The sequence below is a fragment of the Oryctolagus cuniculus genome, chromosome 19, assembly GCF_964237555.1.
Source record: "Oryctolagus cuniculus chromosome 19, mOryCun1.1, whole genome shotgun sequence".
NCBI lineage: Eukaryota > Metazoa > Chordata > Mammalia > Lagomorpha > Leporidae > Oryctolagus > Oryctolagus cuniculus.
This window is the reverse complement of record NC_091450.1, coordinates 55,889,315-55,915,674: the sequence shown is the minus strand read 5'-3', so window position 1 is coordinate 55,915,674 and position 26,360 is coordinate 55,889,315. Positions and strand designations below refer to the sequence as shown.

At 43.7% G+C, this 26,360-nt stretch overlaps 1 protein-coding gene and 1 pseudogene across 29 annotated transcripts in view; both read right to left on the bottom strand.

Moving 5' to 3' along the window:
- Positions 1–26,360, bottom strand: part of LOC127489004 (trafficking protein particle complex subunit 9-like) — a 279,821-nt gene that overhangs the window by 43,401 nt on the left and 210,060 nt on the right. For 24 of the 29 annotated variants that reach the window (XM_070063885.1, XM_070063876.1, XM_070063875.1 and 21 more), the window contains 2 exons: positions 19,256–19,382; positions 7,475–7,572 (listed from right to left, as the gene is read on the bottom strand). The exons of 4 other annotated variants lie outside the window; for them this stretch is intronic. The gene's annotated coding sequence lies outside the window, so the exon portion shown is untranslated. Of the gene's footprint in view, positions 1–7,474; positions 7,573–19,255; positions 19,383–23,077; positions 23,211–26,360 lie in introns of all 29 variants that reach the window. One more of the 29 variants, XM_070063854.1, reaches the window with a different exon arrangement.
- LOC127486030 (potassium/sodium hyperpolarization-activated cyclic nucleotide-gated channel 2-like) overlaps positions 1–26,360 on the bottom strand; it is a 100,013-nt pseudogene that overhangs the window by 51,691 nt on the left and 21,962 nt on the right.

The following is a 26,360-nucleotide window of genomic DNA, read 5'->3' as shown; positions in this document are numbered from 1 at the left end:
AACCTAGTCTCAAAAAGAAAAATACCATATGTTGTCCCTGATCTGTGGTAACTAACAGAGTACTTAACACGTGTGTAGGAGTGAAATGGGCATTTTGAGATATGGTGCTTTTTTACAAGCCTTGTCTCACTTTGAGGAACAATTTATTTTCTTCAGACTATTTGTTGAACTTTTACTTAGTGTATAGTTAATATTATGAGTATAAAGTTAACTGAAAAATAGATTTCTGTAAGAATTAACAGTGCAAATTGGAGAGGGATGAGGAAGAAGTATGGAAGCATGGGATATAGGAAATATTGGATGCGAAGAATCAATATGTTCCTGAATATGTATATAGCAAGTACATGAAATTTGTTTACTTTACATAACATTTTAAAAAAATAGATAATCTGCTAACAAGACTGACAAAGAAAAAAAGAGGAAAAACCCTCAAAACTTCAAGTAAATAAGATTAGATGAAAAAGTGGACATTATAACAAACACTACTGAAATACAAGGCTTCAAAAGGCATTTCCATTCAATACTATATGCTAATAAACTGGAAAACCTTGGAGAAGTGGAGAAGTTTATAAATACAAATAACTTACCAAATTAAATCCAGAAGATAAACACAATCTGACAGACTCATAAAAAGTAATGGGATTGTAGCAGTAATCAAAATTCTTCCATCAATGAAAAGCCCAAGACTTGGTGGTTTTACTATCAAATTCCACAAAACATTTAAAGACAAACTCCAACACTTTTCAAAGTATTTGAAAACACTGAACAGGATGAAACGCTGCCAAACTCCTTTTAGGAGGCCAACATCACTTAGACACTAAAAACAAAGACACAAAAGGGAAAGAAGACTACAGGCCTATATCCTTGAAGGACATAGATGCAAAGATTCTCAACAAAGTGCTAGCCAAAAAATTCAAAACATCAAAAAGCTCATACATAACTATCAACTGGAATTTATCCAGAAAAAGCCAAGGTGGTTCCACATTTGCAAACCAATCAACATCATAAATTAATCAACATATTGGGAAGAATGAAAACCATACTCTCATTAGATGCAGAGAAAGCACTGGGTATGATTCATTACCCTTTGATGGTAGATATAGAAGGAATATGCCTCGGGGCCAGCGCCGTGGCTCACCTGATTAATCTGCCACCTCCGGCGCCGACATCCCATATGGGTGTTGGGTTCTAGTCCCGGTTGCTCCTCTTCCAGACCAGCTCTCTGCTGTGGCCTGGGAGGGTGGTGGGGGATGGCCCAAGTGCATGGGCCCCTACAACCACGAGGTAAACCTGGGGGAGGCTCCTAGCTCCTGGCTTTGGCTTGCACAGTTCAGGCCATGTCGGCCATTCGGGGAATGAACCGATGGAAGGAAGACCTTTCTCTCTCTCCCTCTTCCTCTCTCTCTCTCTCTCTCTCTCTGTCTGTAACTCTGCCTGTCAAATGAATAAAGAAAAGAAGGATTACTCCTGAAAATCATAAAGGTTATATTTGACAAACCAACAGCCAATTTTATGCTGAATGAGGAAAAGATGACAGCATTTCATCAAAATCTGTAAAAACACATGGGTGTCCACTTTCACCACTCTGACTGAATATAGTATTGTAAATTTTGACAAGAGCAATTGGAGAGCAGAACAAAATAACATGCACTAAAATTAGAAAAGAACAAGTCAAATAATCAATGTTTGCAGAAAACATGATGTTAGGCCGGCGCCGCGGCTTACTAGGCTAATCCTCCGCCTAGCGGTGCCGGCACACCGGGTTCTAGTCCCAGTCGGGGTGCCGGATTCTGTCCCGGTTGCCCCTCTTCCAAGCCAGCTCTCTGCTGTGGCCAGGGAGTGCAGTGGAGGATGGCCCAGGTGCTTGGGCCCTGCACCCCATGGGAGACCAGGAAAAGCACCTGGCTCCTGGCTCCTGCCATCGGATCAGCGCGGTGCGCCAGTCGCAGCGCACTGGCCACGGCGGCCATTGGAGGGTGAACCAATGGCAAAGGAAGACCTTTCTCTCTGTCTCTCTCTCTCACTGTCCACTCTGCCTGTCAAAAAAAAACAAAAAAAAAACAACAAAAAAAAAAACCATGATGTTGTTCCTGGAAGAACACAAACATTCCACCAAAATGCTGCTTCAACTGATAATCCAATTCAGTAAAGGTTACATACAAATAAATAGACAAAAATAGCTGCCTTTTTACATATTAACGATGGCCTCACTGACAAAGAGAGCAACAAAAATCCAATTCACAATAACCACAAAAATTAGCATATTTAGGAATAAATTTAATCAAATGAATGAAAGATCTTTATAATGAAAATTATAAAACACTGACCAAAGAATAATCAAGGACACAAAACTGGAAAGGTATTCCTTTTTTTGTGGATTGGAAGAATCTAAGTCATTAAAATGTCTATCTCATAAAGAAATCTACAGAATACCAATGACATTCTTTACAGAATTAGAAAAAACAAACTCAAATTCATACAGAACCACAGAAGATCCAGAATTGCTAAGGTGATCCTGAGTAAATAAAAATCAAGCTGGAGACATCACAATACCTGACTTCACAGCATACTAAAAAGCTACACTAATTAAAACATCATGTGACTGGCAATAAAAAAACTGAGACATACCAATGGAGCGAAACAGAGAATCCCAAAGTTAATGTAAATACATATAGCCACCTGATTTTTTTTTTTTTTTTGACAGGCAGAGTGGACAGTGAGAGAGAGAGACAGAGAGAAAGGTCTTCCTTTTGCCGTTGGTTCACCCTCCAATGGCCGCCGCGCTGCGGCCGGCGCACCGCGCTGATCCGATGGCAGGAGCCAGGAGCCAGGTGCTTTTCCTGGTCTCCCATGGGGTGCAGGGCCCAAGCACCTGGGCCATCCTCCACTGCACTCCCTGGCCACAGCAGAGGGCTGGCCTGGAAGAGAGGCAACCGGGACAGAATCCGGCGCCCCGACCGGGACTAGAACCCGGTGTGCCGGCGCCGCTAGGCGGAGGATTAGCCTATTGAGCCGCGGCGCCGGCCGCCACCTGATTTTTGACAAAAGGGTTCAGACCATTCATGGGTGTAAGGATAATCTCTTCAACAAACGGTGCTGGCAAAGCTCGATGTATTTGTGTAGAAGAATGGAATTAGATCCATATCTCTCATCATTTATAAAAATCAACTGAGATGGGGCAGCCATGCACTTCTCAGAAGACTGTTCTTACAAGTATGGTCAAAAACAGTGAGGCCAGATACCAGTGCTGTGGTGTAGTGGGTAGGGCCACCAGTGGCGCAGGCATCCATTGATCAGACCAATTCCTGCCCTGGCTGCTCCACTTCTAATCCAGCACCCTTTTAGAGGGCTGGGGAACAGCTGTTGAGGATGGGTCGATTGTTTGGGCCTCTGTCACCCTTGTGGGGAGACAACATGGGGCCCCTGGCTCCTGGCTTCTTATAACCAGTGGATGAAAGATCTCTGTCTCTTAATGCTATAATGAGTACTCAAACAGTATATTTCGCTTTGTGTTTCTATGGGGGTGCAAACTGTTGAAATCTTTACTTAATGTATACTAAACTGATCTTCTGTAAAAAAAAAAAAAAAAGAAGAAGAAATTATCAATTCCCAACTTGACTCTCACTGGGATTAAACATGACAATAGGTCTGATCTGATTTCACCATCATTTAAAAAATCATCTATTATTTTTCACTTTATGTTTGTGTGGGAGCAAACTGTTGAAATCTTTACTTAATGTATGCTAAACTGATCTTCTGTATATAAAGAGAATCGAAAATGAATCCTCATGTGAATGGAAGGGAAGAGGGAGTGGGAAAGGGGAGGGATGCGGGTGGGAGAGACGATATGGGGGGGAAGGCATTGTAATCCATAAGCAGTACTTTGGAAATTTATATTCATTAAATAAAAGTTAAAAAAAAAATCTCTGTCTCTCCCTCCCTCTCTGTAACTCTGACTTTCAAATAAACGAACAAATCCCCAAACAAACCAAAAACTCTGTAGTGGTTTCTCGTTAAGGGCAGTCCACGTGAGGCAGACAAACCATTCAATCAGATCTGTGTGAGATTCCCCATTCCACAGAGTGTGAGACTCCTCGTTCCCCAGTCTGCAATGAACATTTTCTCTTGGACTGCTGCTGAGCTGCCTTAGGTTTGCCAGGACAAGGCAGGCAGACTATTTCCTTGGGAAGTCTGCAGTATTGTTATCTTGTTATCTTTCCTCCTACCTTGGTCATTTTCTTGAGGGAATTCACATCTAATTTTTTGCCTGGAGAGTGGAAGTCTGACATTCAAATTCTTAAAATCTCAAATATATTATTTTGGCTGCAGCGTATTTTACCCACTAGTGTTGTAGACAATGAAACTGAATGGGTGGTTACATGGATGTATGAAATATATTTGCTTGAAAGAGACTGAAATCTAACGTTTCTGCTATAAATTGAATCTGGTCTTAATGCCTGTCTATTTCAGGTATTTCTATTTAGGAAACATGATCTACTAATAAAATTTAAGAAACAAAATATTTGGAAGTTCAACTAGTAAAACAAAAGAAGAGGAATGTAAATTGGAAAGTTCTCTTGGCAGAAGTCATGTACTCTGATAACTATGTGTCTTCCTCTAAAATACATTAAATGCATGAAGTAGAGATTTTGAACATGCAATGAATTTTTGTAAAACTCCTTTATTCTTTACCAAAGTCACATTGCCTTTAGCAATGATAAAGTAACATCACAAGGGATTTTGTTATGGATGCATTTCCTACATGGTTGATGAAAATTATGTACAGCAATAAAACCAATTTTTATGAAATAGCAAAGTAGAATGATCTTGTATATATTTATTTGATGCATTCATCAAGCCACTTTCCTCTAAAAAATGTGCTGACGAGCATTAATTGATCAAGGGAAAGAATCTATTTATTTAATAAACAGAACAAAGATAGGTCAGAGACCAAAATTTAAGAACTGAGACTATGAAGCTTTTGGAAGCAACTGCAGAAGAAATGCTCCAAGACACTGGAGAGGGGATGACTTCTTAGACAAGACCCTCAAAGCACAGGCAACAAAATCAAAACTAAACAAATGGCATTATATGCAAGTCAAAAGCTTCTGCACAGCAAAGGAAATCATCAACAGAATCAGGAAAAATATTTGTAAGCTAACTATCTGATAAAGAATTAATCATCAGAGTACATCAGCAACTTAAAAAAGAGAGCAAGAACAACAGAAAACCAACAACCAGTTAAAAAGTGGCCAAAGGAACTCAACAAACAGTTCTCTAAGGAAATACAAATGTCTAACAAATCTTGGAAAAAATGCTCTACACCGCTAGCCAACAGGGAAATACAAATCAAAACTGCAATGATAAATAACCGCCTTTTCTTAATTGTTAAAATCCACGATATAGAATAACAAATGATGAGAGGATATGAAAAAAGGGGAACTCTGGTACACCATCTGTGGGAATGTAATTCGTTCAAGGACCGTGGAAAATAGTATGCAGATTTCTTAAGAAACCAGAAGGAATTTGTCATATGATCCTGAAATCCCACTGGGTTTATACATATAAGGTATTAGCATCATGTATCAAAGAGATACCTCCACCACCATGTTTTTTGCAGCACTGTTCACAACAGACACAGCAAGATAATGCATAAGAAAAATATGGTATATATCTATAATGGAAGTTTTATTCAGGTATAAAACATAGCAACACTTGGTCGGTGCCAAGGCTCACTTGGCTAATCCTCCGCCTGTGGCGCCGGCACCCCATGTTCTAGTCCCAGTTGGGGCACCGGGTACTAGTGCCGGTTTCTTCTCTTCCATTCCAGCTCTCTGCTGAGGCCCAGGAGGGCAGCGGAGGATGGCCTAAGTGCTTGGGTCCCTGCACCCTCATGGAAGACAGGGAGGAAGCACACAGGTTCCTGGCTTCAGATCGGCACAGCGCCGGCCGTAGCGGCCCTTAGGGGAGTGAACCAATGGAAGGAAGACCTTTCTCTCTCTCGCTCTCACTGTCTATAACTCTTTCTCTGTCTCTCTCTCTGTCTGACTCTGCCTGTCAAAAAAAAAAATAACAACACTGGATGTAACTGAGGACATCAGTTAGTGAAATCAGCCAGAGAAATACAAATATCACATGTCTTCTCTTATATGTGGAAGCTAACATTTTTAAAATCAAAACACAAAATCATAAAGAATGCTTTTGTATATCACTATTGCTCAAAACTTTGTTTTATAACCTTGTCAAACCTATGGTTAAGACAATTATACTACTCTTGTGGAACCGTGGTCTTCCTACCTTTCCTTGTTGAATACTATGATTAGTGGTGAATTAAGACTGTGAATAATAAAGTGGATTAAAACTATACCTCATAAAAATAATGAAAAGAAGAGAGACAAGGGAGGGAGAGGACGGGGGAGAGAAGAATGTGGCTGTCTTCCTGGAACAGCACCTATGAAATTCATGAAAATTTATTTTAAAAATAATTTAAAAATAAAGAACATTACACTAGTATAGTTTTAATGATCTGTGATTACTTTAAAATTTATGCTATATGGGTAAATGGTCATTTTCCATTGAACTGTTCATACCTGTTGCTTATTTCCCACTAAACTAGGGCTTCTGTTTCTTTTACCCTTTTTTTTTTAAAAAAAGATTTACTTTATTTACTGTATTTACTTGAAAGGAACAGTTACATACAGAGAGGGAGAGACAGGAAAAGAGATCTTCCATCTGCTCACTTCACTCCACAAATGGCCACAACAGCCAGGGTTCAGCCAGGGTTCAGCCAGGATGAAGCCAGGATGAGGCCAGGAGCCCCTTGCCCCTTGCCCCTTGCCCCTTGCCCCTTCCCCCTCTCCCTCTCCCAAGCACTTGAGCTATCCTCTGCTACTATCCCAGGTGCATTAGCAGGGAGATGGATCAGAGGTAGAACAGCCAGGATTTGAACCAGAGCTTGTACGTGATACCACAGTGCCAGCCCCATGTTTTACTTTTTAAACTTCTTACTTCAAAAAGCATTTACCAAAGTCATATCATCAACGATGTTTTTCATAAGGTTTATGGGTTCATTTGCCAGGCAGAGTGACAGAGACACAAAGAGAGAGCCTCCACCTCATGACTGACTTACTCCACAAATGCCCCCAAAAGCCAGGACTGGGCCAGGCAGAAGCCAGGAGCCAGGAACTACATCTCTGTCTCCAATGTCGGTGGCAGGAACTATGCACTTGGGCCATTGTTTGTTGCCTCCCGAGGAATTACCAAGAAACTGAATTGGAAATGGAGGAGCTGGGACTCACAACAGGCAGGTTGATGCAGGATGCTGACAACCCAAATGCCAGTTTAACCTGCTGTGCCTCAATGCCCACGCATTTCTAAACTTTTCAGATTATTACTCCATCTTAGTCCATTTTGGATGCTGTAAGAAAACACATTACACTGGGAAGTTTATAAACAACAGGGATTTATTACTCACTCTTTTGGAGGCTGGTCACTCCAAGGTCACAGTGTTAGGGGACGCGGTGTCTGGTGAAGCTTCGGTGGCTAATGTCCGTGCACCGTCATATGGCAGAACTGCAAAGGTATAAACAAGCTGCTCCATCAAGCCATTCTTAAAAGGGTGCTGTGGCATAGTGGGTAAAGCCACCTTCAGGCCTGGCATCCCACATTGGCACGGGTTTGAGTACCAGCTGCTCCACTTCTGATCCAACTCTCTTCTCTGGCCTAGGAAACCAGTCGAAGTTGACCCAAGTCCTTGGGCCCCTGCACCCACCTGGGAGACCTGGAATAAACTCCTGGCTCCTGGCTTCAGATTGATTCAGCTCTGGCCATTGTGGCCATTTGGGGAGTGAACCAGCAGAAGGAACACTTTCTCTCTGTTTCTCCCTCTCTCTGTCTGTAACTCTGCCTCTCAAATAAGGAAATAAAACCTTTTTTAAAAAATAAGGGCAGTGACAGCATTCTCAGATTTGCCCTCATGATCTAGTCAGCTCCCAGCATCTCTGCTCCTAAATAACAAGACACAGAGTATTACATTTCAACACATGCTCAAAAATTTTGAGAAGATTAAAAAAAAAAACAAGATAATTCTCAGAGGGGATTCCATACAGAGGAATAGGGAAAAGGAGGACTGCTATAAGCTAGGATAAAATAGGAAAAAAGGCAGAGAAAGTGCATTCCCAGGGGAGAGTGGAGATTCTGTAAGAGGAGGAGAGATGCTGTGGATCTGTGTGGAAGCTGCAACAAGCACTGATACAACACAAGACGCAGCAGGTGAGAGCTGGAGAAAGTGCCGGCTCTGAAGAACAAGGTGAGATCACACTGCAGTGGCCCATGCCACTGCTGAAATAGCTGCAGAGACAGCCTAGCAGACTGTCTTGGATGTGTCATGGACCCTGTGAGTAACAGGGTATCCTCTACCCCAGCAGAAAAGAGAGCAATTCTCCCCATCCCCTCACAACAGACCCTGACTAGCAGCTCAGAGAGGGCAGGCACCATTTTGGATGTAAGTAGCTAGTAGCTGCAGCAGCTCTCGTGCAGGCTCCCAGCAACAGTCAGGGAAAAGGCGCCATCTTGTCTCAAGTAGCAACAGCCCAGGGGCACACACCCAGCAACAGGCAGGGAGAAGGAGCCATTCCGACATCATCACTAGCTGCAGGGACTCTTCTAAGTGTCCATAAACTGGCAGGGAGAAGGCATGATTGTGAAACAAGCAGTGCTGTGGCCAGTAGCTCTTGTGGACATGTATGACCAGGGATTTCACCACAGGGAAAAATCTGTGTTCCCCAACGACTTTCAGTCTGGCTGGAAAGACTGACAGGGGGCTGCAAATGCACCTATGACTATCACGAGCCTTAGCCTCTCAACATAATGCAGGCTCTGGAGCTCAAACTGCCTAAGTGGAGCACCCCTAGGCAACTGGTTCTCAGCTTCTCCATGGACAGAACAGGTTAGTGGGGTGGTGTGGATCTTCTGCACCCTGTGTCTATGGGAGCCCTGGTACTGAGACTGTGGGAACCCATGCATGCAGGAGAGGGTGCAAGGTGTAGCTGCATTTCTGGGAGATTACTGTGTGTAGCTCCACAAGCTCAGCACCCTGGCTGCCTGGGGTGGGTCACTGCAGCAGGATCTGTGCTCACACTGAACACTGCACAGATCCTTTGTGCCATTCATGCAGAACCACAGAAGAGAATAGTACCCACTGAGGGCTAACACCTGGGTTAGTCTCACCTTGGAAAAGAGGAGTGAGGGTGTGATTATACCAACAGCAGTGACCATATCCTCTTTTCTATTAACAAGAGGACAAGAGGAGATCTAACATGCCCAATATGGGTGTTACCCTGGACACTGGTCCCACCCTGGAGCAGTGACCAGAGCTGCCTAGTCACAAGCAGCACACACCTCTGGGTATTCATTGAAACAGCAGACACTCCACTAATTCACAGAGACACAGTCCAATAATAAAAGCCATCAGAGGGAAAAAATTAAGTATCTCCACAAATGCATAAATATAAAATGCAGAAATTCAAGAAACAAGAATAAAGAAAATAACATGATGCCCCCGAAAAAAAAACACAACACTGCAATATTGGAAGGTGAAGAAATTCATAAAATTCAGGGAATATATTTCAAAAAATTAACTGTAGGCTTACTCAGAAGTAATCAGAAGCAAAACCACAAATTAAATAAATCCGTAACTGATATGCATGAAAATTTTCCCATGAAATTGAGATTTGAAAGAAAAATCAAAATTAAATATTAGAAATGAAGAGTACAATAGATCAAATTTAAAAAATGCGATGGAAAGCCTTAACAACAGACTCCATAAGGCAAATCTCTGTAAAATTAAGAGTCAAAGAAAAAGAAGAAGAAATTAGAAAAATGTAAAATAGGGTTGGAGATTTATGGGATACTATCAAATGACCAATATATAGAGTCTTAGGGGTTACTGAAGGCATGGAGAGGGAGATTGGATTAGAAGGCCTTTTAGTGAAATAATTACAGAAAACTTCCCAAATTTGGAGAAAGAAAGTGATGTCCAAGTACAGGAAACACACAGCACTCTTTTTTTTTTTTTTGTCAGGCAGAGTGGACAGTGAGAGAGAGAGACAGAGAGATAGGTCTTCCTTCTTCCATTGGTTCACCCAATAATGGCCACTGCAGCCAGCGCACTGCAGATGAGGCACCATGCTTATCTGAAGCCAGGAGCCAGTTCCTTCCCCTGGTCTCCCATGCGGGTGCAGGGCCCAAGCACTTCGGCCACCCTCCACTGCACTCCCGGGCCACAGCAGAGAGCTGGACTGGAAGAAGAGCAAATGGCACAGAATCCGGAGCACTGACCAGGACTAGAACACAGGGTGCCGGTGCCACAATGGGAGGATTAGCCTACTGAGCCATGGCGCCAGCCATACAGCACTCCTAATACACATGACCAGAAAAGACCTTCTCTACAACATATTGTGGTCAAATGCTCCACAGTAAAACATAAAGAAGACTCCAAAATGTGCTAAAGAAAAATATCAGATTACTATCAGAGTATCTCCAATTAGACTCACAGCTGACTTCTCATCAGGAATTACTACAAAGAGCTATAGCTCAACAAATCAGGAAACCTAGAAGAAAAACATTCCTGGACACACACAACCCACCAAAATTGACACAGGAACACACAAAAAAGCAACCATACCAATAAACAAAAAAGAAATTGAATCAGTAATGAAGATACTCCCAACAAAGAAAAACCTAGGATTGGACAGTTCCACTGCTGAATTCTATTAGACATTCAAAGAAGAACTAAAACCAATTCTTCTCAAGCTATTCAAAACAACTGAGAGGGAAGCCTTCCAAACTCCTTCCATGAAGACAGCATCACCTTAATTCCTAAATCAGAAAAGGATACAACAGAGAAATTACACACAAATGTCCCTGATAAGCACACAAAAAAAATCATCATCAAAATACTAGCCAATTCAATACAACAACATATAAGAAATGATCATTCATCTGGACAAAGGGGGTCTTATCCCTGGTACAGCGATTATCAACATTCCCAAATCAATGTGATACACCACATTAACAAACTGAAGAACAAAAAACATATGATTATCTCATCATTAGCATGGAAAGCATTTGATAAAATACAACACCCTTTCATGATGAAAACCTGAAGCAAATCAGGTATAGAACGAGCTTTCCTCAACACAAGCAAGACAATTTATAACAAACCAATGGCCAGCATCTTACTGAATGGGAAAAGTCGTAACCATTCCCACTAAGATCTGGAACCAGAAAACGGTTGCTTCCCTCTCACATCACTGCTATTCAATACAGTCCTGTATGTTTGAGCAAGCGTCATTATGCAATAAAAGAAATCAAAGGGGTAGAAATCAGGAAGAAGGAAGTCAAACTATCCCTATTTGCAGATGCCATGATTATGTATATAGAGGATCCAAAGACTCCACTCAGAGACTATTAGAACCCATAGGCGGTCCCAATATGGCAGAGCAGGGAGGAGCTTACTGCTGTAGCCCAGGAGATTATAGTTTAAAAAATGTGGAAAGGGTAGTCTCAGGGAAGAGTTAGGGAGAAAACGGCAGAGGAAAGTCTACCAAAATTAGAGAGACAGGGTGGACCTACGTGGCAGGCATGGACGCCCATGGCTCAGGACTCCAGCCTACCCAGCCAAGAGCCTATGGACCAGCACTGGAAAGTGAAGTGAGACCAGACCACAGCAGACCAGCCACTGCTGAAAAAGCTGCAGGAAGAGTCTAGAGGGAACCAGGCTTGGAGCCCCATGGGAGATACTGTACTAGACAAACTACAGGAAAAAAAGAAAAAGAATGGGATGGACACGTTTCTCTCTCCCCAATAACTTTACAACAGCATCCTGTAACATGTCAGTAGAGGGGTGTGATTTTGGATATACATCACAGGTGAGCCAGCTCGTGTCTCTACCCATCAATCAGCCAAGTGGAGACTCTTGATTCTGCTGGGGAGAACTAACAGGGGGCCGACAGCTTGTGACTGTGTGAGGCGTCTGTACTTGGACAGGGAAAAAACTCAGGGTGTGTGGGAGGACTCACAGTGTGGCTAGGACTTTGAGCAGTTACAATGGGAGACTCCATATGCTCAGGGTTTCCTGGTTACCTGTTAGAGATACTGTTAGGGAAACTGATCTTACACTGAGGAATGCACAGATCCTTTGTGTGACCCTTGGGACAGAGCGAATAAATGTAACACAAACTTGCGCATGCCCTTATCCCTGGAGAACTGAACAGAGCTCTTTGGCCAAACCCACTATAAGCCTCTAGATTTTCACTGAAAAGTAGACTTTCCACTATCTTCACAGTCATAGTCCAAAGATAAAAGTTGCCACACACCCCCAAAAAAAGAGAAAGTGGAAACCAACAAGTATCTCCACAAATGCCAAACAATAAATGCACCAATTCTAGAAACAAGAATAGGAAGACAACATAATGTCACCAAAAGAATGTGATACTTTGGGGCCAGCACTGTGATACAGTGGGTAAAGCTGCATTTGCAGTGCCAACATCCCATATGGATACTGGTTTGAGTTCTGACTGTGCTGCTTCCAATCCAGCTCTCTGCTCTGGCCTGGAAAAGCAGTGCAATATGGTCAAAGTCCTTGGGCCCCTGCAGCCACATGGGAGATCCCCAGAAGAAGCTCCTGGCTCCTGGCTGCAGATCGGCATAGCTCCGGCCATTGCAGACAACATGGTAATGAGCAGCTGACAGAAGACCTCTCTCTCTCTCTGCCTCTCCTTCTCTCTCAGTAGTGCTGACTTTCAAATAAATAATAATCAAAGCTTAAAACAAAGAACATGACACTTCAATGCTAGATTGTGAAGATGATGAGATAGAAGAATTGAAAGAAATGGAATTCAAAAAATTGATCATAAGATTACAAAGAAGTAGTCTGGCACTGTGGCTCACTTGGCTAATCCTCCGCCTGCAGCGCCGGCACCCTGGGTTCTAGTCCCAGTTGGGGTGCCGGGTACTAGTCCCGGTTGCTCCTCTTCCAGTCCAGCTCTCTACTGTGGCCCTAGAGGGCAGTGGAGGATGGCCCAAGTGCTTGGGAGACCAGGAGAGAAAAACAGCTCCTGGCACCAGTGCAGCCTTGGCTATTTCAGGTATCTCAGAATTCAATCAGTGGATGAGATTCTTTCTCTAATTCCCATTCTCTCAAATAAATGAATAAAAATTTTCAAAAATTTCAAATTTTCAAAAAATGTTGACTTTATCCCCAGCCCATACTTTGCTTTGCCTAAGTGTTGATGGCACGTATAAATATAAAGCTTTACTATTTCAATTTACACTGGAAGAAGACACTACAGAAAAGGAAAGGAGGGGCTGGCACTGTGGATAGCAGCCTAAACCTTCACCTGCAGCACAAGTACCCCATATATTCATCGATTCAAGTCTCAACTGCCCCACTTCCAATTCAGCTCCCTGCTGATGGCCTGCATAAAGGAGTGGAGGATGGTCCAAGAGCTTGGACATCTGCATGCCCATGCAGAACCGTGGGTACATGGGTAGGGACTCCTGGCTCCCAAGTTTGGCCTGGCACAGCTTGGGCCACTACAGCCATTTCAAGTGTGAACCAGCTGATGAAGGACCTTTCTATCTGTCTTTCCCTCTGTCTGTAACTCTGCCTCTCTAATAAACAGATCTTTAAAAAAAACAGAAACAAACCAGCCATATGCTTCAGCAATCCCACCACTGGGTCTACACCCAAAAGAAATGAACATTATTCTATCAAAGAGATACCTCCACCACCATGTGGATTGCAATATGGTTCACAGCAATCACAAGGAATAAACATGGATTTATTTATAAAGATTAAACAAAGATTTCTATCATCAGATGAATGCATAAGGAAAACATGGTATAGATTGACGATCAAATGTTATTCAGGACTTAAAAATAATGAAATTTTATCAAGTGGATCAAAATGGAGTTACTGGAGGACTTCATCTTAGAGAAATCAGCCAGAAAAAGAAAAATACCCACATGTATTACCTTACATGTGAAAGTTAACTTTTTGAAAAAAAAATCAAAACACAAAAAAAGAAATATAAATGTGAATGTGTATCACTACTGTCGCAAATATACTCCTATAAAACTTTGTTTGAAAACTGGACAAAACAATGGTTCAGAACAGAATACTGGATCTGGAATTATGGCATAGTAGGTTAAGCATCCATTGTAGTGCCGGCATCCCATATGGGCACCAGTTTAAGTCCAGCTGCTCCACTTCCAATCCTCTTCCTTGCTGATGGCCTGAGAAAGCAATGGAAGATGGCCCAAAGGCTTGGGCCCCTGCAACATAGCGGGAAAGATGGAAGAAACTCTTGGTTCCTGGCTTTGCACTGGGCCACCTCCAGACATTGTGGCCATCTGTGGAATGAACCCATATTTATGGAAGACCTCTAACTCTACGCCTCCCTCTCTCTGTAACAATACATCTCAAGAAAACTAATGTTTTTTTTTTTAAAAATTAATTTCCTAAAATAAAAGATCATACTGCTCCAGTAGAACTTTATTCTTTGTACCTTTTTCCTATGAATATTATGGTTACCCTGAATATTACATGGATTATAATCATATCATGAAAAATAGATGAAAAGAGCAAAGGAAGGAGGGGAAAGGGGAAGAGAGGAAATTCTGGGTTTATTCTTAGAACTGTACCTACACAATGCATGAAATATGTTCTCTTTTCATTCATTTTAAAAACAATTGAAGGGGTAGGGGCTGTGTGGCAGTGTGTTAAATCCCAGGCTTGAAAGGTGAGCATCCCACATGGGCACAGGTTCTAGACCCCAATGCTCCTCTTCTGATGTAGCTCTCTGTTATGGCCTGGGAAAGCAGTAGAAGATGGCCCAAGTCCTGGGGCCCTGAACCCACGTGGGAGACCCGCAAGAAGCTCCTGGTTCATAACTTTGGATCGGCTCATTTATAGCCATTGTGGCCATTTGGGGAATGAACCAGCAAAGGGAAGACCACTCTCTCTACCTCTACACCTCTTTCAGTAATTCTGTCTTTTAAGTAAGTAAAAGTAAATCTTAAAAAAAATTTTGAAAAGAAAAAAGAATGTAGCATTAGTATAGTTGTAATGATCTGTGATTACTTTAAATTTAGGGTGTATGGGAAAAATGGTCATTTTTTCATTCCACTGATTATACTTGTTGCTTATATTCCCTATAAACTAGGGTTTCTGTTCTTCCCTTAATTTTATGAGATTTACTTTGTTTATTACAAAGACACTGTTACATACAGAGAGAGAGAAAGAGGGATAGATCTTCCATCTGCTGGTTCACTTCTCAAAGGGCCAAAACAGCCAGGACTGCACCAAGATGATGACAGGAGCCAGGAGCTTTTTCCAGGTGACCCACATGGCTCCTAAGTCACAAGCACTTGGGCTGTCCTCTGATGCTTTGGTGCTTTAGCATGGAGCTGGATCAGAAATGGAGTAGAGACCCGTGCTGTGGCATAATGAGTAAGGCCACCTGCTGCAGTGCCGGCATCCCATATGGGTGCCAGTTCAAGTCCAAGCTTTTCAACTTCTGATCCATCTCTCTGCTATAGCCTGGGAAAACAGTAGAAGATGGCCCAAGTCCTTGGGCCCCTACAACTGTGTAGGAAGACCCTGAGCAAGCTCCTGGCCCCTGACTTTGGATCAGTGCACCTCCGGTAGCTGTGGCCTTCCAGGGAGTGACCCAGTGGATGGAAGACCTCTTACTCGCTCTCTCTACCTCTGCCTCTTTATAACACTGTCTTTGAAATAAATAAATAGATCTTGAAAAAAAAGAAGTGGAGTAAATGAGATTTGAACCAGCACCTGTATGGGATGCCAAATATTGGCTCAACCCTACTTTTTGGTTACTGAACTTCTTATTTGGTAAAGCACTTAGCCTTTTACTAAAATGCAAATATAAAAACCATCCAAAAATGGATGAAAGGAAGGAAGTAAGGAAGGGAGGAACAAAGGGAGAAAGAAAGGAAGAGGTACACTGGGAAAGACAGTTTTGAAAGCAGAGCAGAAAAGGGAATGTCAGCCGGCGTCATGGTTCAACAGGCTAATCCTCCGCCTAGGGGCACCAGCACACTGGGTTCTAGTCCTGGTCGGGGTGCTGGATTCTGTCCCATTGCCCCTCTTCCAGGCCAGCTCTCTGCTATGGCCCAGGAGTGCAGTGGTGGATGGCCCAAGTGCTTGGACCTTGCAACCCACGGGAGACCAGGAGAAGCACCTGGCTCCTACCTTCGGATCAGTGCAATGTGCCAGCCGCAGTGCACTGGCTGCGGCGGCCTCTGGAGGGTGAACCAGGCAAAGGAAGACCTTTCTCTCTGTCTCTCTCTCTCTCTCTCACTGTCCACTCTGTCAAAAAAAAAAAAAAAGGGAATGTCGTTTATTCTTAGAATTATTCTATAAAATATACCCAACAATTATTTTAGCCTAAAAAACAAATACAGGCCGGCGCCGCAGCTCACTAGGCTAATCCTCTGCCTAGCGGCGCCGGCACACCAGGTTCTAGTCCCGGTTGGGGTGCTGGATTCTGTCCCGGTTACCCCTCTTCCAGGCCAGCTCTCTGCTGTGGCCAGGGAGTGCAGTGGAGGATGGCCCAGGTGCTTGGGCCCTGCACCCCATGGGAGACCAGGAAAAGCACCTGGCTCCTGGCTCCTGCCATCGGATCAGCGCAGTGCGCCGGCCGCAGCGCGCTGGCCGCGGCAGCCATTGGAGGGTGAACCAATGGCAAAGGAAGACCTTTCTCTTTGTCTCTCTCTCTCTCACTGTCCACTCTGCCTGTCAAAAAATAAAAAAAATAAAAAAATAAAAAACAAAAAAAACAAATACAAGTCAGCGCCGTGATTCAATTGGCTAATCCTCCACCTTGAGGTGCCGGCACACCGGGTTCTTGTACCGGTTGGGTCGCCAGATTCTGTCCCAGTTGCCCCTGTTCCAGGCCAGTTCTCTGCTATGGCCCAGGAGTGAGTGGAGGATAGCCCAAGTCCTTGGGCCCTGCACCTCATGGGAGACCAGGAGAAGCACCCGGCTCCTGCCTTCGGAGCAGCATGACGCGCCGGCCACAGCACGCCAGCCGCAGCGGCCATTGGAGGGTGAACCAACAGCAAAAGAAAGACCTTTCTCTCTGTCTCTCTCTCTCACTGTCCACTCTGCCTGTCAAAAATAAAAAAATAAAAAACCAAATACATCCACTGGAGACAACATCAATCTTTAATAGAAATTTATATAAAACAGGTAAGCACTCACATTTCAGGAAAATTAAATACATAAAATTTGCACATTCATAAAATTCTGTACATGGAAAATCCTGACTTTCATAAAAATGTAAGCTTGCAAATCTTTCTGTAGAAATAACCTAAAAAATAAGAGTATAAAGGCTATATAATTCAGAATAAGTGTGACTCAAAAATAACACTGCATTGTAAAGAATGACACATCCTATAAAGTAAAACATAAGGAAGAATTTGCATTCCTAAACAATGTGACAGTGTGAAACAAAAAGACATGGTTTGACAGATCATAAAATAAAGGAAATATCAGAGATGGAAAAAATCAAATGAGGAATAGCAAGTACTAGAAAGTATACATTGCCCGCGGCTCACTAGGCTAATCCTCCGCCTAGCGGCGCCGGCACACCGGGTTCTAGTCCCGGTCGGGGCGCCGGATTCTGTCCCGGTTGCCCCTCTTCCAGGCCAGCCCTCTGCTGTGGCCCGGGAGTGCAGTGGAGGATGGCCCAGGTGCTTGGGCCCTGCACCCCATGGGAGACCAGGAAAAGCACCTGGCTCCTGGCTCCTGCCATCGGATCAGCGCGGTGCGCCGGCCGCAGTGCGCCGGCCGCGGCGGCCATTGGAGGGTGAACCAACGGCAAAGGAAGACCTTTCTCTCTGTCTCTCTCTCTCACTGTCCACTCTGCCTGTCAAAAAAAAAAAAAAAAAAAAAAAGAAAGTATACATTGCAACATAAGGGGAAGATATTTCAAGAACTCCTACCTGGTAAAGTCCTGCAGGACTAAGTCATCCCCAGCCCCCAAACAGCAATGGGAACAAAAACTCCATGAAAGCAGAAGCTTTCACACAGAGCTGCCTAGAAGGATATGGAAAACATGCACCACGACAAAGCTGTGTGCAGTTCATCAAAATGTCTTGAAAGCAAACTCACAATCACTTCTTTCCACAAACTTTTCAAAGTACCTCATGTTGGCCCCTGCATTACATTAAATAACTAGAACAAATGCTGGCACATAACAGAAACATCTTTGAAAGACAAAGAAATACACCTTTACCAAGAGAGAGTCCTCTGCCCAAATTCAGATTCTATAAGCTGACCTCAAGCCACAAATTTCAATCCAGGCTAGATCAGGTTCTTGTCTTCCTAAGCACAACACCAATCCAGTTTTCTCTCACATAAGCCTCTCTCCATCCCTGGTATTCCGGAGACTTTTGTTGAAGTTTCCTAATTAACCGTGCACTCATACCACAGTCCCTAAGAAAGACCACACTATACCCCTCACCATTTTCTTACCCTCACTTTTCCTAAGGTCTGTCCCAGATCTAACACTTGGAGACTCCACCAGTTCTACTAGTAGACCTACCAGCTCCTCCCTATTACAACTCTACTGAAAGTCACCTGACCACCTCCATACATTCCTTCCATTTCCCTGTCTATATCCAGGATGGCGATATACAGAAATTACCTGATTTCAGCTCCCAACACATTGCATGCCCCAGGTTCTTCCATGGCATCTAACAATCCAATCACACCACACAATTTACTTCCAATCCCATCATTCTTAGCCCCGAAATCTAAAACCCAAACTTTTATTAACACATCTCTCCAAACCAGACTTCTTGGGTTTTGTACTCTGACTCAACAGCACACACTTGTCCTCCAGGTCTCCCTCCCATTTCCTGCATACCCAAGTATTCCCCTATTACCATGTTTTTTGGCCCCTAGTGCTCTGCAGAGCCCTGGGGAACTCATTCTCCAACATACTACCCACTCCTGTTTCCATGCTCTCACACTCTGCTGAAGCCCACCAGGCCCCTGCATTTCTCCCCATGCCTGTGGGGCTACCCCACATGACCCTCCCTGCCACAGGGTGGAAGTCTACATCGTGTCAGCCTGGGCCGCCCAACCCCTGGGAACGGGCTATCCCTTCCCTTCCCCTTGTGCACTCAGGACATGGACACAACTAAGGGGGCCACATATGCTCACCAGTTGCTTCTCTCCCAGAAGAAGGTCCAGCTGACATTGAGCAGGAAGCTGTGCAGTCTCCAGAACTGGAAGAACACCCGGCAGCTGAGCTTCAGCGTCCACTCTGGGTGAGTTTCACATCCGTGCTCTGTGGGAGGGAGCAGAGTAGACAGACATCCACTTCTTGGCTTCCTCACAATAGATCTGCTGCCCCCCCGTGCCTCCAAACCTGCAGATTTGGGGGGAGAATGCTGCTGGGTAGATGCCCTGGGCATCTCTGTCCCATAAGCTTAAATGCAGCAAATCCCTCCTGCACTCTCCAAGCCTACCATACCGCTGCAGCCTATAACACCTCTCTCTCTCTCCCTCTCTCTCTTGCTCACCTGTTCTCACAATGTTTCTCTCTCTGTAATTCTTGCAAAAATGCAATAAAGCTTTTTTTAAAAAAAACACATTATCATCTCATTAGATACAGAAAAATAACCTGAAAAGATTCAATCCCATTCATTATTAAGAAAAAAAAAAAAAACCGCCACAAAGTAGGTATAAAAGGAGTAGGTATCAAAATCATAAAGGCTATGTATGACAATTCGAAGCCAATGGCATGCTGGATGGGCAAAAAGTGAAAGCATTTTTGTCAAACATGTAACACAAGGATGTCCCCTTTTACCACTCTGACAGAATGCAGTACTGTAAATTTTCACAAGAGAAAGAAAGGAGTAGAAAGGAAGAAATAGCACCTAGATTATAAAAGAGAAACTGAAATTCTAAATGCTTGCAGGTGACATGCTATGGTACGAGAAAAAATGAAAACAATCCACCAAACACACTGCTAGAACCGGTGAAACAATTAAGTGAAGTCACAGGTTACAAATAAGCATACTGTGTAAGCAGCAGTGTTTATTCCTTAATGATGAACTCACTGACACAGCAATCAAAAAAATCCCAAAGATAATAACAACAGAAATCAAATGTTTAAGACTAAATGTAACCAAAGAAGCCAAAGAGCTCTATCATGAAAATCGCCATACACTGATGAAAGAAATCACCAAGGACACAAAAAATGGAAAGATATCCCTTTTGGTGGATTTGAAGAATCAGTATAATTAAAATCTCTAACCCACCTAAAGCTACCTAAAGATTCAATTAAATTTGTATCCAAACACCGATGACATTCTTTACAGAATTACATAAAACAAACCGAAAATTCATACAAAATCACACAAGATCCAGAATAGATGAGGTGTTCCTGAGAAAAAAGACAAAACAAAATTAGCCTAGATGCCTCACAACATCTGATTCAAAGTATTCTACAAATCTACACTAAACAAAATATCAAAGCACTTGCAGAAAAAGTGACACACAGACCAATGGAAGAAAACAAGGTGAGCTCCAATATTAATCCAAATATGTACAACACCAGATTTTTAGGATTCAGACCTATCCACTGGAGTAAGGAAAAACTCTTCAACAAATGCTGTTGGCAAAAATGGATGTATCTGTGTAGAACATCGAAATTAGATTCATAACTCCCATAAAATAGGAAAATCAACTCAAAACGGATCAGAGACCTAAATCTATAACCCGAGACTATGAAGCTTTTTGAAGGTAATACAAAGAAAAGCTCGAAGGCACTGGAATAGGCAATGGCCCTTGCAAAAGACCCTCAAAGACCAGCAGAAAAATCAAAACTAAACAAATGGGATTAAATGAAATTAAAAGCTTTGCACAGCAAAGGAAGTCATCACAGATGGAAGAGACATACAACAGAATGAGCAGAAGATATCTGTCAGCTACCTATCTGACAAAGGATTAATATCAAGAATACATCTGCAACTTAGAAAAAAATAGCAGCAAGAAAAACACAACCAATCCAGATATAAAATGGCCAAAGGAACTCAACAGAAAGTTCCCCATAGATATACAGATGTCCAACAAATACAGGAAGAAATGCCCAACATCATAACCTATGAGGGAAATGCAAATCCAAACCACAATGGGATATCAGCTCACACGTACATACTGGCTAAAACCCAAAGATCAGAGAGTCACAATGATGAGGAAGATGTGGGACAAGAAGAACACTTACACACTGGTGGTGGAAATGTAAATTGGTGCAGCTGCTGTGGAAAATGGTATGGAGATTTTTAAGAAACCAGAAATAGACTTGCCATATGATGGAGCAACCCATCAATTGGCTATAACCCAAAACACATGAACATATTGTATCAGAGAGATACGTACACCACAATATTTATTGCAGTATGCTTCACGGCAGCGAAAACAAGAAATTTTCATCAGATGAATGCGTAAGCATAATACTATACATACACACACACACACACACGCGTGCGCACTCTCACACAGTGAAACAACCTTACAAATCCCTCTTTCCACAAACTTTTTCAAAAACCCTCATGACGCTCTCTGCAATACCTTAAATAACTAGAACAAATGTGGGTACATCACAGACACTACTTTGAAAGCAAAAAAAAAAAAAGAAAAAAAACACATTTACCAAGAAAAAGTCCTCTGCTATAATTCTGACTTCTATAAGCTGACTACAAGCCACAAACTTCATTCCCAGGCGAAATCAGGTTCTCCATGTACCCAAGCCCCCTATTAACCCTTATTTTATTTCAGATAAGATCCTCTCCAACTCTTGGTACTCTGTAGACTTTGGTCGAATTTCATGATTAAATCAGCACACATTCCCAGGTCCCTCCTGCAAGTTCCCTCGGCCTGCCTCCTGATACCCTTTCCCTCACTTTTCCTAAGGTTGCTCCCCAGGCCCTGTCCCGGGTCTAACACTCTGATGCTCCACTAGTTCTTTTTTTCCTTTTCTTTTCTTTTTTTTGACAGGCAGAGTGGACAGTGAGAGAGAGAGACAGAGAGAAATGTCTTCCTTTTGCCGTTGGTTAACCCTCCAATGGCCACCGTGGCTGGCGTGCTGTGGCCGGCGCACCGCGCTCATCCGAGGCAGGAGCCAGGTGCTACTCCTGGTCTCCCATACAGGTGCAGGGCCCAAGCACTTGGGCCATCCTCCACTGCACTCCCAGGCCCCAGCAGAGAGCTGGCCTGGAAGAGGGGCAACCAGGACAGAATCTGGCACCCCAAACAGGACTAGATCCCGGTGTGCTGGAGTCGCAAGGCGGAGGATCAGCATAGTGAGCCTCGGCGCCGGCCTCCACTAGTACTTACATGTAGACCTACCGGCTCCTCCCTATTACAATTCTCCTAAAAGTCGCCTGCCTTTCTCCATACAATCCTTCCATATTCCCTATCACAGGATAGTGACATACAGAAATAACCTGTTTTCAGCTCCCAAAACCTTGCATGCCCTAGGTTCTTCCATTGAATCTAACCCTCTACTGCCGCTGCATGAAGTACTTACAATCCCATTGTCCTTAGCTTGAAACTCTAAAACCCAAACAACTACTACCATGTCTCCCAAAACCATACATCTTATGTTTTGTACTCTGAGTCAACACATGCAGTTCTCCTTCCAGGTCTCCCTCCCACTGGCTGGACAACCAGTCTTCCCTTCTTAGCATGTTCTATGGCCCTTAATAAACTACAAAGAACCAGGGAACTCATTCACCAACATCTTATTCACCTCTGTCTCTGTGGCCCCCACTCAATTCTAGGAATGCTAGGCCTCCACATTTCTGTCTCTACATGTATATAGGGCTCCCCGACTTGACCCTCCATCCCAAAGGTTGGAAGTCCACCTTGTTCTCAGCCTGGCCAGCCCAACTGCAGGAACAGGGTTCCCTTCCATTCCCTCCGCTCCCCTTTGGGCCCAAGGGCTGCCATCAACAGGACACAGCCACATGTACTAACCAGCTGCTCCTGTCCAGGGTGAAGGCACAACTGGGTTTTACCAGGAAGCCAAGGAGGTTCCAGAAATGGAAGATTACCCAGCAGCTGAAATTCAGCGTCAACTCGGTGTCCAGTTCCATATCCATGAAAATGTCTGCAAAAAAGTTTTTTTTTTGACAGGCAGAGTGGACAGTGAGAGAGAGAGAGAGACAGAGAGAAAGGTCTTCCTTTGCTGTTGGTTCACCCTCCAATGGCCGCCACAGCTGGCATGCTGCGGCCGGCGCACCGCGTTGATCCAATGGCAGGAGCCAGGAGCCAGGTGCTTTTCCTGGTCTCCCATGGGGTGCAGGGCCCAAGCACTTGGGCCATCCTCCACTGCACTCCCTGGCCACAGCAGAGAGCTGGCCTGGAAGAGGGGTAACCGGGACAGAATCCGGCACCCCGACCGGGACTAGAACCCGGTGTGCTGGTGCCGCTAGGCAGAGGATTAGCCTAGTGAGCCGCGGCACCAGCCAAAAAAGTTACAAAACATTAAAGAAATGGAAGAAGACACACAAAAATGGAAAAATCGTTCATACTGATTCACTGGCAAAATTAACATAATGCAAATATCCATTCTACCATAAGCAATTTACAGACAAAATGGGATCCTAAGCAAAGGTCTAATAGCATTTTGCCCAGATGGAGAGAAAACAATGCTAAAATTCATATGAAAACACAGAACATCTGAATAGAGAAAGCAACCTTACACAACATTGACAAAACTCGAAGCATCGCAATAACAGATTGCAAGACACAGAACAGGACAGTTACAATCAAAACAGCTTGGTATAGTAAAAAAACTGACATACAGAACAAAGGAACAGAAAAGAAACATCTGAAATAACACACACATATCTACAACTAATCTATCTGTCAAGAAGGAGCCGAAGATCAATCCCAGGTACAAGGGACAGTTTCTTCAAAAAATGGTCCTGAGAAAACTGCACAGATATGCAGAACTCTGAAAGAAGACCCATACCTTACACCTATACAAAAAGCAACTAAATGGCTGGCGCTGTGGCTCAATAGGCTAATCGTCTACCTGCGGCGCACCTCACCGGTTTCTAATCCCGGTCGGGGCACCGGATTCTGTCCCGGTTGCCCCTCTTCCAGGCCAGATCTTTGCTGTGGCCCAGGAGTGCAGTGGAGGATGGCCCGGATCCTTGGGCCCTGCACTCACATGGGAGACCAGGAGAAGCACCTGGCTCCTGGCTCCTGGTTTCAGATCAGTGTGGTGCGCTGGCCACAATGCGCCGACTGCAGTGGCCATTGGAGGATGAACCAACGGAAAAGGAAGACCTTTCTATCTCTCTCTCATTGTCCACTCTGCCTGTCAAAAAAAAAAGCAACTAAAAACACTTCAAGGAACGAAATCTAAAACTCAGTATCATCAAATTACTAGAGAACACTAGTCTACTCTGGGTTAATTTCACATCCGTGTCCTCTGGGAGGCAGGAGGGGAGGCAGGCATCTGCTTCTCGGTTTCCTCATGGCTGAGCCACCGCCCACCCCCACTGCCTCTGAACCTGCAGATTTCGGGGGAGAATGCCACTGGGAAGCCCCAGTTCCCAAATCCTTTGAGGCAGGCCCTGGGCATCTCTCTGTCCGTAAGCTTAAACGCAGCAAATCCCTCATGCACTCTCCAAGCCTACCGTAACACTACCGCCAATGCCACTGCCAGCTGGCCTCAACCTCGACACCACTCCCACAGACATCGCCTACTTCTCCCCGAGGCCTACTATGCAAGCACCATCCAACTAACACCTGCCCCTTCCTCCAAGAATACACAGTGTCAGCGGAAGAGGCCACACTACCTTGAAGAACCACGGGCTGCAGCCTGAGCCCCAGCCTGACATGCCTTTCCTGTGCTCACCATCATCAGGAGCACTCCAAGGGCATTGTTGCTCCCAATCCAGCCCACCAGAAGCTCAGGGCAGTGTGGAGCTCTCTACACCTCCCGTGCTAACACCCAGCCACTCCCACATGGTGCACAGCTCTGCCAAACTGCCCATGGTCACGGCTACTGAACGACAGATACCCACCCAGCATCCTGGCCTGGTCAGTTCCGGGGCTGCTGCCTGGAGTCAGACAACCAAGTGTGCAATGTGTTGTGCCACAGACAGGGAGGGAGGGTTGGGACTATCACCGTGTATCTAAATTGCATTTATGAAATGCATGGAATTTGGATCTCTTAACTAAAAAACGGTATCTTACAAGAACACCTGAACTGTCTTCTCTTGGTCGTTTCCTAGCCCTTTCATTATGTCACAATTATAGATGACGCAGTCACTCATCACTGTGTCCTGGGGAACAGGCTGCCCTGTTTGAAGTCCTAACTCAGAACTTTTCATCTCACACTAGCAGAATACACATTCTTCTCATCAGTCCCTGGAACATTCACTAGGACACAACATATGATAGGCCAGAAGCAAGCCTAGTAAACTCAATGACTGAAATCATTTCACCCATCTTCTATGACCAAAATGCAAGGAAACGGGAAATCAACAACTCAAGAAACTCCAGAACATATGCAAACACATGGAGACCGAGGAACATGCTCCTGAATGAATGGTGGGTCGTAGGAGAAATCAAAATGGAAATCAAGAAATTTCTGGAAATGATTGAAGATAACAGTACAACATAACAAAATGTATGGGACACAGCAAATGCAATGTTAAGAGGGAACAAAAATCAGTATATTTAGGAATAAATTTAATCAAATAAGTGAAAGAGCTCTACAATAAAAATTATCAAACACTGACCAAAGAATAATCAAGGACACACACAAAAAAAGGAAAGATATTCCTTACTTGTGGATTGGCAGAATGTGTATCATTAAAATATCTATTTCATGGAAAGAAATCTACAGAATACCAATGACATTCTTTACAGAATTAGAAAAAACAACCCTCCAATTCATACAGAACCACAGAAGATCCAGAACCACTAAGGTGATCCTGAAGAAATAAAAATCAAGCTGGAGACATCACAATACCTGACTTCACAGCGTACTAAAAAAGTGTACTAATTAAAACACCATGTGCCTGGCAATAAAAAAACTGATACATACCAATGGAGCGAAACAGAGAATCCCTAAGTTAATCTAAATACTTATGGCCACCTGATTTTTGACAAAAGGGTTCAGACCTTTCATCAGTGTAAGGATAATCTCTTCAACAAACGGTGCTGGCAAAGCTCGATGTATTCGTGTAGAAGAATGGAATTAGATCCATATCTCTCATCATTTATAAAAAATAAACTG